The sequence below is a fragment of the Elephantulus edwardii genome, unplaced genomic scaffold, assembly GCF_000299155.1.
Source record: "Elephantulus edwardii isolate Elephantulus edwardi_28Jun2011 unplaced genomic scaffold, EleEdw1.0 scaffold00133, whole genome shotgun sequence".
NCBI lineage: Eukaryota > Metazoa > Chordata > Mammalia > Macroscelidea > Macroscelididae > Elephantulus > Elephantulus edwardii.
Genome location: NW_006399883.1, coordinates 3,028,227 through 3,040,210, shown reverse-complemented (window position 1 = coordinate 3,040,210; position 11,984 = coordinate 3,028,227). Strand labels below are relative to the sequence as shown.

General features: G+C 39.9%; 1 pseudogene; it reads right to left on the bottom strand.

Annotated features, from left to right (window-relative positions):
- Positions 1 to 8,771: 8,771 nt before the first annotated feature.
- On the bottom strand, positions 8,772 to 10,149 carry LOC102855248 (annotated as a pseudogene).
- Positions 10,150 to 11,984: the final 1,835 nt, after the last annotated feature.

Below are 11,984 nucleotides of genomic sequence, written 5' to 3'. Positions count from 1 at the left end.
TCTAGAGACTAAAGTATGTCTGATTCAGACCATAGTCTTTGCAATTACATGCTATGCATCCTAGAATGGGCTAAGGATGACAGAGGAAGAACTAATGCCTTTGAGTTGTGGTGCTGGAGAAGAGTCTTGAACATACTATGGACCGCCAAGAAAATAAATAGATCTGTCTTAGATCTGTCTAAGTTGCTCCTTGGAGGCTAGGATTTTGAAGCTCTGTCTGACATACTTTAGGCATGTGGCCAGGAGCGACTGGTCCTTGAAGAAGGATATCATGCTCGGAAGGGTGGAGGGACAGCGCAGGAGAGGAAGACCCCAGAAGAGATGGATGGATTCAGGAACTGGGGTAGGTGTTTTAGAATCAGTGAGACTGGCGCAGGACATGGCAGGCTTCAGAAGTATTGTACATAAGTTTGCTATGAGTTGTAGATGACTCAAGAGCACATAAAAAGAAACATTATTGACATTGTTTTGTGACCATATAAAACAATAAACTGTACATTTTAAAACTATGCACTGACTAACCTTGAAACAAGAATCAGTTGGGTCCTGCCTAACAATCTCCAGTTTGAAGATATCTGTGTGAAGCATTTGGATTCTGGAAGGCAAGGGTTGTTTTGATTTAGTTGACATTTTGGTGTAAACTGTTTTTTCATTTTTTCATTTAATAAGCAACCAGGTGTGGGGTTGAAGCCTTTTGTTGAAACAAATCAGGACTGGTAGATGGTCCTTTATTTTTTCTGGTTTTTTGGGGGGTAGGCTTTTGAATTTAAAAGTCGCTTGGCCCTAAGGCCATGGACCTTCAGGGCCTGGTGTGAAGACTAATTTCCTATTGTTCTTGTTGTTAGGTGCCTTTGAGTCTAGTATGATCATAGCTGACCATATAAACAAAAGATGTAAACACTCTTTTATCCTGTGTCATCCTCAAACTTCTTGACACACAAGAGCCTATTGCAGAAGTCACCTTGTCAGTCCACCTAGTTGAGGGCCTTCCTCTCATTCAAATACTCTTCAGTCTTCCCAGTATCATGTTCTTCTCCAGTGAATAGCTCCTAGAAATATGCACAGAGTATGTGAGGTGAAGTCTCATCATTGCTGCTTCCAAAGATCACGTTTGCTGCAACCTGTCCAAGATACATCTGTTCTCTTGGCCATCCATGGGATGTTCAGTGCTCTCCAAAACCACAAGTACAGGGCAATCCTTCTATCATCCTTATTCATTGTCCAGCTCTCAGATGTATAGCAAGTAAGCAGAAAGACTATGGCCGAAATAAGATGGACCTTAGTTCTCAAACTGACATTATTGCTCCTCAATTTGGAGAGGCCCCTAACTGCAGATTTTCCCAGTGCAATGAATGTGTCTCCTTATTTCCTGACTGCTGGTACTAATTATGGATACAAGCAAGATGAAGCTGTTGACACTTTCAATCTCCTCTCCATTCATCATGACATCATGGTCGAGTGATTTTTTTTTCTCGATATTGAGATGCAATCCAAACCGAAAGTTGTATTCCTTCTGCAAAAAAGTGCCTCACTTTCAGCAAGCAAGATTGTGTCATAAGCAAAGACAGGTTATTGATGAGTCTTACTCCAATTCGGATGCCACACTTCTTTCTGTAGAGTCAAGATGCTCTGGGCAATATACTGAATGACCTAGAACCATAAAAAGAAGATGGAGAGAATATATAGAATCACTGTACAGGAAGAATTGATTGACAAAGATAAAAAAGAATTGATTGGCACTGAAATATTTCAGGAAGTACCATATGACCAGGAATTAATTGTAATGAAGGAAGAAGTAGATGCTGCACTGAAATCATTGGCAAAAAATAAGGCCTCAAGTATTGATGGGATACCAAATTATTTATTTCAATTAAAAGATACAACTTTGGATGTGCTCATCATTCTATGCTAAGAAATTTGGAGGACCGCTGTCTGGCCAACAGATTGGAAGAGGTCCATATTTGTTCCCATATCCAAGAAAGGTAATCCAACAATATGTGGAAACTATAAAACAATATCATTAATATCATATACAAGCCAAATACTGCTGAAGATCATTCAAAAACAGATAAAAACAGTATATAGAAAGGAAACTTCCAGAAGTTCAAACAGAAATTAGAAGAGGCCATGGCACCAGGGATATCATTGCTGATGTCGGATGGATCCTGGTTGAAAGTAAAGAATACCAGAAGATATGAACTTCATTAAAGAAAAGCTTAGAAAAACTCTAGAAGTCCTAAACCAACAACAGAAACAGTCTTCCAAACATCCTGAAAAATCTATAACCAGGAGAAGATAAAATAGGTGAATGGGACCTTCCAAGAGTCAAATCCCTATGCACATCCAAAAACTTCTCCAACAGGGTAAAAAGGGAAGTTACAGACTGAAAAAAAAGTATTTGGTAAAGACATATCAGACAAAGGACTTATATCTGGAATTTATAAAATACTTGAGCACCACGACCATATAAAGGTAAACAATCTAATTGAAAAATGGGCACAGGATATGAGCAGACACTTCACAAAAGAAGACATTCAGATGGCCCACAAGCACATGAGGAAATGTTCAAAATCCCTAGCTTTAAGAGAGATGCAAATCAAAACAACTACAAGATATCATTTCACCCCAGTAAGAACAGCAAAATTTAACAGAACAGCAAAAAACAAATGCTGGTGAGGTTGTGGAGAAACCGGAACCCTTACTCACTGTTGGTGGAAGTGTAAAATGGTGCAACTACTGTGGAAGGTGGTGTGGCACTTTCACAAAAAGTTGCAAATAGAAATAGCATTTGACCCAGAAATTCCACTACTGGGAATATACCCCAAAGAGATCATAACTGCCACCCAAGCAGATATATGAATACCCATATTTATCCTGTTCACAATAGCAAGGAGTTAGAAGCAACCTAAATGCCCATCAATAAACGAATGGATAGAGAAGCTGTGGTATATTCACACAATGGGATACTATGCAGCATTGAAGAACAAGGAACTCATAAAATATTATTCAAAATGGATAACACTGGTAGACATTATGCTGAGTGAAATATCTCAGTCACAAAAGGACAAATACTGCATAGTGCCACTGTTGTAAAACAGGACTAACATCATGGTTAGGGGGAGACTGAGAAAGATGGGATAAATAATGTATACTACATTGAAATAGATGAGGTAGAAAACTGTTTCGGAGGGATATGCAATTAGGTATTATTGTTATGATAGGAGTCCAGAATGAAGGGAGCATAGTGGAGTGGACTGGGGGGAGGGACTGTAAAACAATGAAAGAATTTTTCCTTTACTTTTCAAAGAGAAGAGTGTACTGGGGGAGAGGGGTGGGCAGAGAGAAAAGTACAACAATGAATGAATGGAAATCCAAAGTCTCTGTAAATTTTCATTAAAATTAATAATAATTAAAACCCCTAAATACCTATGCATAAAATGTGTATGGGGCAAAATTTACTAATACAGTCACACTCACATAACATCTGTTCAGGCAAGTCCTGATTAGCTAAACTTTCATGATTCCTTAAAGTGAAAATAAACATCACCAATTCTGATCAGAGAATGGGGCATAAGGGAAAAAGAAAAAAGAAATACCAGAAGGATGTGTATTTAGGCTTTATTGACTATGCAATGACATTTGATTGTGTGGTTCATAAGAAGTTGTGACTGACATTAAGAAGAATGAGAATTCCAGATCATTTAAGATTATGCTCATGTGGAACCTATGCCAGGACCAAGGGCCTGTTGTGCAAAAAAACCATGGGAATATTGCATGGTTTAAAACTTATAAGGGAGTGCTTTAGGGTTTAAATCTCTATCCATACCTATTCAGTCTGTAATTTGCCATTTGTGGTGTAAATTAAATTAACAGTTTGTTGTGTTTAGGGAGAAGTGGTATAACACTTGTTTGTCAGTTTGCTGTACTGAAATAACTTGAGGTTGATGTGATATTGAAAGCTATGCCACTGGTGTGTCAAAAGCCTTAAGGGTTATCCATGGTAGACAGGTTTTAGTAGAACTCTCAGATTAAGACAAACTAGGAAGCAGTATTGGCAATCCACTTCTTAAATAAGATGTCTTTGAAAACCCTATGAACACTAGAGGAACAAAGTTAGTTGTAGTAGTTTCATGGCAGAGGCTAGATTGGAAATCAGTTGAAATGAGGAAAAACAATGACAAACATCGTTTAATAATTAGAACATGTAATTTACATAGCATGAATGTTGGAAACCGGAAATTGTTAAATATAAAATGCAATGCATGGAGAATGACATACTAGGAATTAGTGAGATGAAATGGACCAGATTTGGACACTTTGAATTAGATAATCCTATGGTATACTATGTTGAGAATGTAAAACAGAGAAGACTGGTGTGGTATTTATAGTCAAAAAGTCAATTTCACTCTTTATTCTGAAATACAATATTGTAAGTGATAAAATAATGTCCATATACATACAAGGAAGATCTGTTAACATGACTATTATTCAAATATATGCTCCTACATCTAGAACCAAAGAGGAAGAAATTGAGAGTTTTTAGCAAATCTTGCAGTCTGAAATTGACTGAACATGTAGTCAAAACACATTAATAATTGGTGACTAGAATGTAAAAGTTGGAAACAGTGAAGAAGTAATAATAGTTGGAAAATAAGGACTGGGTGATAGAAATGAGGCTCGAAATTTTGTATGTTCAATGATTTATTCATTACAAATTCCTTTTTTAAATAAGACACAAATGATGACTTTACATATGGATCTTATCTGATGGGGTGCATAGGAATCAGATTAAGAAGGGAGTGTGTCAGGGTTTTATTCCCTTTTTATAGCTATTTAATCTGTATGCTGAGCAAGTTATTTGAGTAGCCAGATATATGAAGAGGTAGCATCAGGTTCAGAGGAAGACCCATCAATAGCCTGTGTTATGCAGATTACACAACCTTTTCTGCTGAAGGTGAGGAGGACTTCAATCACTTTTTGCAGAAAATCAAGGAATGTAGCATTTGGTATGGATTGCATGTCAATTCAAGAAAACAAAGATTATTACCACTCAACCAATAGGCAGCATTATGATGGTTGGAGAAGAGATTGAACCTTTCTTACTTGGATCCACAATTAACACCTTTGATACCAGCAGTCAGAAAATAAGAAGATGCATTGCCCTGGGAAAATCTGTAGTTACTGATCTCTTAATTATTGAGGAATAGTACTGTCAGTTTGAGGAATAAGGTGCATCTGATTCAAGTCATGGTCTTTCTGATTACTTGTTATGCATCTGAGAGATGGGCAATTATAGGAATGGCAGAAGAAGCACTGATGCCTTTGAACTGTGATGTTGGAGAAGAGTGCTGAATATCTCATGGAAGACCAAAAAACCCCCAAACACACTGGATCTTTCCTGTTTTCCTTACTCATCCTTCCCTTTAACCTTCAAATTGTGTGACTCTATCATTGCTTCCTGCCAATCCTCACCCCTCTACTCCTGTTGTTGTTGTTGCTATTATGTGCCATCGAGTCACCTGCGACTCATAGCGACCCTATGTACAACTGCCCTAAACCCTGCTCTGTCCTGTGCCAATCTCCAACACACTCACCCCTATTACTCCAGTCACTGAATCAATCCATCTCTTTGAGGGTCTTTCTCTTCTGCGCTGTCCCTCCAGCCTCTGTTCCTACCCTCTCCCAATTGGGTCCTCATTCCCCTTTTTACTAGTTATTTTTCTATTTCTGCAATAATGGTCTTATACAGTATTTGTTCTTATGGGACAGAGTCAGTTCATTTAGCATAATCCTCTTTATTGCCTCCCAAGTTATGTAAGTATTTTCAAAATTATTGCCCCTGCATGCTGCACATTATTCCATCATGTGAATGTACCCTAATTTCTCAGTCGGTTACATTGCAGTTGCACATTTGTGCTATTTCCATGTTCTTGTGATAATAAGTAATGCTGCTATGAACATTGGTGTAAAAATTTTTGTTTGTGTCTTAATTCTCATTCTCTCTGGGTTTATTACAAGTAGTAGAATAGCTGGATCATATGGAAATTATACGTTCAGCTTTTTGAGGAAATGACAAACTGCCTTCCAGAATGGTTGAACGATTTTACAATTCCACCTACAGTGTATAAGTGTTTCTATCTCTCCAAAATTTATTACATTTATTAAAACAACGTATACAAACTTTGCATACAAGGGGGGAAAAAAACCAAGAAGAAGAAGAAGAGGAATTAAAAAAAAGATGAAGCCCTGGTGTCCTAGTGGCAAGAAGCTATGCTGCAATTCCGAAGACACGTGGTTCGACATCACCAGCAACTCCATGGAAGAAGGATGGGCAGTCTCCTCCCATGCAATTAACTGCCTCTGAAAACCTGCTAGAGGGTTAGCTGTGAGTCAGTTCTGACTTGACAGTAAACAATAACAACCACCACCAAACTCTGCATATAAAAAAAGAAAAAGATAAGAAGAAATGAAAGGGAGTTTGGTGGACTAGTGCAAGAACCCATACTGCAATCCAAAGGCACATGGTTCGAGGCCATCAGCTGCCTTGCAGAAGAAGGATAAGCAATCTCTTCTTGTGCAATTAACTGCCTTTGAAAACCCACCAGAGGGTCAGCTGTGGGTAGATTCCGAGTTGATGGTAGATTCTGAGTTGATGGTACACAACAAACAACATATAATCTCTGTAAGTAAACCAGCATAAAATAAAAATTTACTTAAAAATAAAGGAGAAAATATCGATACTGGAGTACTACTGCAAAGATTCTAACTTTATTAGTCTCATGCCCAAAGTGATTGCTTGAAATCCCTCTACTACTGTTGACACTTATCAAATTCATAGAGTTTTAGGAGACGTGCTGTTTAGAAACTGGATGCCACTTCTGCAAAAATGATAATGTTTGATGTAAAGGATTGTCACCATGACCACATCAATATACAAAAACCTATTAACAGGTATCAAGGTATCTCAATACTTGACAATATTATATTTTGTAATACATAGAAGAAGGAAGAAGAAATGACCAAAATGGATGTTAGAAGAATCTCTGAATATTGAACTAGAGCACTGAGAAACCAAAACAAAAGGAAGAAATCAGGAAACAAAGGACTAGAATAGAAGATTTTAAAGGGCACCTTCGGAAGACAAAGGAAAGTATTATAACGAAATGTGAAAAAAATTGGAGGCCGAAAATCAAAAGGGCTGAACTTGTTCATCATTTCTTAAGCTGAAGGACCTAAAAACAAAAAAACAAATGTAAGCTGCAATTTGCAATACTTGAGAATGCTATGGGCACAATATTGAATGATCAAAGAAGCACTAAAATAAGATGAAAGGAGTATACAAAGACCATAACAACAACAACAAAAAAAGGTGACACAGAAGAATTTCAAGAAACAACATATGATCAAGGGACAATGATGATAAAAAAGAAAGTTCAGGCTTTTCTGAAGAACTTGGCAAAAAAATAAAACCCCAGAAATTGATGGAATACCAGTTGACATATTTCAACAAACAGATGCTGCCCTGAGTTTGCTCACCAGGTTGTGCCAAGAAATCTGGAGGACAACTACCTGACCAAAACTGGAAGAGATTCATATTTATTCCCATTCCAAAAATAGTCAGTGACCAGACAGAGTGTGGAAAATATCAAACAATATCACAAATATCACATGCAAGCAAAATCCTGCTGAAAATTATCCAGAAATGACTGGAACAGGACATTGACAGAGAACTACCAGAAATATAAGCTGGATTTAGAAGAGGTCATGGCACTTGAGACATTATCTCCAGTGTCAGATGAATCTTGGCAGAAAGCAGAGAATACCAGAGGATTGCCTATTTGTGTTTCATTGACTATGCAAAGACATTTGACTGTGTGGATCAGAACAAATTGTGGCTAACCTTGAGGAAAATGGAAATCCAGGACACTTGATTGTGCTTAGGTGAAACCTATACTTCGACCAGGAAGCAATCCTCTTAATAGAGCAAGGAAGCCCTGCATGGTTCAAAATCAGGAAAGGATAGTGCCAGGGATACATCCTGTCTCCATACCTTTCAATCTATATACATAACAGATAATTTGAGAAGCTAGGCTTTATGAGGAAGAATATGGCATTAGAATTGGAGGAAGATATCAACAATATGCATTACGCAAATGACAGAACCTTGCCCTCTGAAACTGAGGAGGACCTGAAGCATTTGCTGCAAATGGTCAAGGACTAGTGTTTTCAATATGGATTGAAAATCAACATCAAGAAGGCAAAGATTTTCACCACTGGGCTAATTGCCAGAATCATGATAGATGAAGAAGAGATTGAGGTTGTTGATAATGTCAACTTGCTCGGCTCCACAGGCAACACTGTGGCACCAGCAGTCAAGAAATCAAAAGATGAATTTCAATGGGGAAGTCTTTTTTTTTTTAGTTAATTAGCATTTTTAATGTTTTAAATTGTTGAACATTTGAACTGTCAAATTCACCTGGATAAAAATACCTCACACACACACACACACACAGAGTTATCGTCCACGTAAGAACACGTAAAGCTTCAGACAGCTGATACTGAGTCACTTCGGCCTTTCCTTCCTCTTCAAAGAAATGACACTGAGTTTGACCACACCCTGGACCCTTGGTTTCCCAGCATAGAGGGAGTGTGCAGCTACAAGACCGCAGAACATGTGCATTAAAAATCATTTCACTCTTGATCATCTTTGGCGAGAAGCCTCCCGAAGGGAGACGAAGAGGTGTTGAGGCGCTCAGGCAGGGCCTGCATCTTCACACATCGCTGATCAGAAGGCTCGGCTGGTCGTCCAAGTCCACAAGGCCGCCGTCCTTCCCCGGAGGGCCATTGTGACTCCGAGCTCTGGGCAGAGCTTGCTCTCTCACTTTGGGAGCTGGTTCCCTTGGAGAGACAGTCTGGACCTTGGAGTTCCCTAGCTTGACCTTGGTAAGAGATTCGATTGGTAAAATCCTCGCTTCTCCAAGGCAAAGCTTGAGACCAGAGAGCTGCTGCGAGTGGCTGTGGAAGGGGTGCTTGGGGAGGGTGCAGACGGGCCTACGGTCCTGGGGACATGTTTGGATTCTGCAGGGTAGGTGGGATGCTCTTGGAATGATGGGCTGTGAGTGGTTTAAGTCCGGCCTAGTAAGAAGGCGAGTGTGCGCGTGCGCACCCACATGCGTGCTGCTTTCACCAGCGCTGCAGGTATACATTTGAACACAAGGGTTCCACAGCCTTCTGGCCTGCCACATACAAGACGCTGAGAGGCCAGATCCCCGCTGTGAGACAATGGTGCCCGATATGGCTTTGATCCAGCTGTGCATCTCCTCAGACTGTTGGCCTGCATGAAGAAAGTTCCAGAGGTTGTTACAATTTCATATAGGTTGTCCCTCATCATTATGTCACTTTGCTTACACTCCTGGACTTTGTGAACCTCCTTTAGTGGTATGACTCCCAGAGGTTCTTTTTTCAGTTCAGATGTGAAGTATCCTATTGTGTTTTTATCCAACTGAAAATATCTTCTTTTTCAGTTTTTCATCACAACTCCTTGTTTTACACAGTACCTTGCTTCGATCACTGCGCTGTCTGGAGGTGATTTCAGATTTAAGTCATGAAGATGGCTTTGTGATCGCTTCAAATTATTTCTGTCAATGACCACATTCACTGACTTCTTCTTTCTGAGTGGGCGTAATGATGGGGACGCCGCCCACGATGTCGGTTCTGTAGGACACTTGCTTCTTTGAACAGGGACGGTCGCCCTGGCAACAGAGATTATCAGAATGAGGTTGTGTGTCAGACTGCTTTGTTTGGTATTGTAATTTTTATAGCTTTGTTCAGCACACTGACGCGTTCTACTAGGTCCTGTTAGTCTCTGGCTTGAAGGAGGTATTTTCTCATCCCTGCATTCATAACAAAACAGACCTCTGCCTTTGGTCTTAGCTTAGTTGCATCGCTAACCTTTGAAATGTAGGTGAGCTTAATGGCTCCAACCCAGGATGATCCAGAAGGGAGGTTCTGTGGATTATCCATGTACCATACGAAACTATCTTCTCTGGTGTCCAGTATGAAATACCTTAGAAGAAATTTCCCACTGTTTTCATTTTCTTCAATGTCCAGAAAACCACAAATGCGATTCTGACGATCCAGATAAGGCATCTCTGAGCTTGAACATTACACAGCGCCCACCTGCCGCTGGGTGGACGCGCGGCCTCTGCCCAGCTTGCCTGGCTCTGGTCCCGCCCATGCTGCCCCAGCTCGGCCTCGCTCCTCGAGCAAACTTTCTCACGGCCACAGACCCAGAGTCCTCCGTGCCGCCGCGGCCCCTGGGAAACTACAGCCCCCGAGCCCACGACGGGGCTGCTCATGCACTGCGCATTGGGAGAGTTTGCTATCAGGGACCTCTCCAAAGTACTGAAGAGCATCAATGTCAGTCTGGAGAATAAGGTGTGCCTGATACAGGTCGTGGTCTTTGCAATCACTTGCTAGACATCAGATAGCCGGACAATGACTAGGGATGATAGTAGGAGAACTGATGCCTTTGGACTGTGGTGTTGGAGACGAGTATTAAATACACCATGGACTGCTAAGAGAAAAAATAGGTTCGTCTTAGGTGAAACCAGGCTGCATCTTGGAGGAAAGGATTCTGAAGCTTCCTCTGACATACTATGGACATGTTGCAAGGAACCAGTCCTTAGAGAGGGACGTCGTGCTTGAGTGAGTGGAGGGACAGCGCAGGAGAGAAAGACCCTCTGTGAGGTGGATTGACTCAGTGAGTGGGGTAATGGCAGTAGGTGTGTCAGAAACAGTGAGATTGGCACAGGATAGAGCAGAGTTTAGGGCTGTTGTGAATAGGGTCGCTATGAGTCACAGACGACTCAATAACACATAACAACAACAAAGTATTGACAAAATATTTCAGATTCCAAGATAAACATTTAAGTTGTATAGATGATCATCCAAAAAGGACTTGAATAATACATAGAGGAATAACTCAATTTGAAGCTGGATTTAGAAGAGGCCATGGCACCAGGCATATCAGTGCTGATGTCAAGTGGAACCTGACTGAAAAGAGAATACCAAAAGAATGTCTATTTATGTTTTCTTGACTATCCAAAGGTATTTTACTGTGTGGATTGTAACAAAATACGGCTATCATTGAGAAGAAAGTAAATCTCAGAACACTCAATTGTGCTAATGCAAATCCTATGCCTAAATCAAGAAATTGTTGCCAGAATGGAGAAAGTGAATACTGTATGTTTTAAAATTAGGAAACCCATGTGTCAGGTTTGTATCCTTTCTTCTGGCATATTCAATACATACGCTGAGCAAATAATTTGAAATGCTGACTCTATGAAGAGGAATTTCTTACCAGGATCAGAGGATGATTCATAAACATCTTGTATTATACAGATGACAACCTTGTTTGCTGAAAGTAAGGAGAATTTGAAAGACTTACTGCAAAAGATTCAGCTTTACAGGTTTCAGTATGGATTACATCTCAAAATCAAGAAAACAAATGTTCTCACCACAAGGCCATATTCAACATGTCAGATGGAAAAGGGATTTAATTTATTGATGATTTAATCTTGCTTGGATCAATAATAAACACTCTTGGTGCCAGCAGTCAGTCAGGAGATCAGGAGATGTACTGTATTTAGGCAAGTCTGTTGTTAGGGGCCTCTTCCTAATGCTGGAGAACAATGATGTTAGCTTGAAAACTAAGATGTGCTTGATCAGGCCATGGCCTTTTGCATTGCTTACTATGTATCTGAGAGCTGGACAATGAATGAATAAGGACGACATAGGAAATGATGCATTTGAATTGGGATATTAGAGAAGGGGATTGAATATCCATGGACTTCCAAAAGAACTAACAGATATGTCTTGGAAATGATTTAGTTTTTCACTCTTTGGACATGTTGCTGGGAGAGCCTATTTTTTTGGAAAAGGGCTTCATAGAATGAACTTCACCTTTTGTTGGAAAGGTCACT